The sequence below is a fragment of the Pteropus vampyrus genome, unplaced genomic scaffold, assembly GCF_000151845.1.
Source record: "Pteropus vampyrus isolate Shadow unplaced genomic scaffold, Pvam_2.0 Scaffold662, whole genome shotgun sequence".
NCBI lineage: Eukaryota > Metazoa > Chordata > Mammalia > Chiroptera > Pteropodidae > Pteropus > Pteropus vampyrus.
In genome coordinates this window covers 41041-41659 of record NW_011889443.1, presented here as the reverse complement: position 1 = coordinate 41659, position 619 = coordinate 41041, and the positions used below count along the sequence as shown (strand labels likewise).

At 57.2% G+C, this 619-nt stretch overlaps 1 pseudogene; it reads right to left on the bottom strand.

Moving 5' to 3' along the window:
- Window positions 1-273: 273 nt before the first annotated feature.
- The window catches only part of LOC105309042, a 1014-nt pseudogene continuing 668 nt past the window's right edge, over window positions 274-619 (bottom strand).

Below are 619 nucleotides of genomic sequence, written 5' to 3'. Positions count from 1 at the left end.
AGGGATAGGTTGGGGATGGTGGAGGTTCCTAACCTGAGAGAAGGTGGCACAATAGGCAGCAACATCTGTGTGGAAAGCTGGGTCAGCTGGTCAGTAGGGGGAGGGTGCATGGGGTTGGCTTCTTGGGGAGAGATCCAACCTTGGCCTGGGTGAGCTCTCAAGAATACCTGGTATTCCAGAGGAGACTGGGGCAGGGCCCAAAGCCCCTTTCCCTGTGAGCCTCCTTAAAGAGAAATAGGCATTCAAGAAGGACCCTGGCAGGGGGTGCCAGGATCAGTCCTTAAGGCACAGATGGGCCAGACAAGGCTCCAAAGCACAACTGGTAGGGGTTGGGGGGACAGGGGCAGCCTCCAGGCTGAGTGCCAGGGTCCCAAGAGGACACGGGACCACCCATACTTGACTGGTTCTGACTGCCTCAGAAACCACTTCCTTGATGCCATCCTGCTGCAAGGCCCAGCACTCGAGGTAGTACACAGCAGTAATGTGCTTAGCTGGTGCCTGGCCCTGCCGTGGTGTGATGGGCAACTGGCCCTTCTCCTTAGTACCCATAAAGTGTAAGGCTGGGTCCTCAGGTCCTTCTTGGTACCCACCAGGAGGATGGGCACATCAGGGCAGTGAT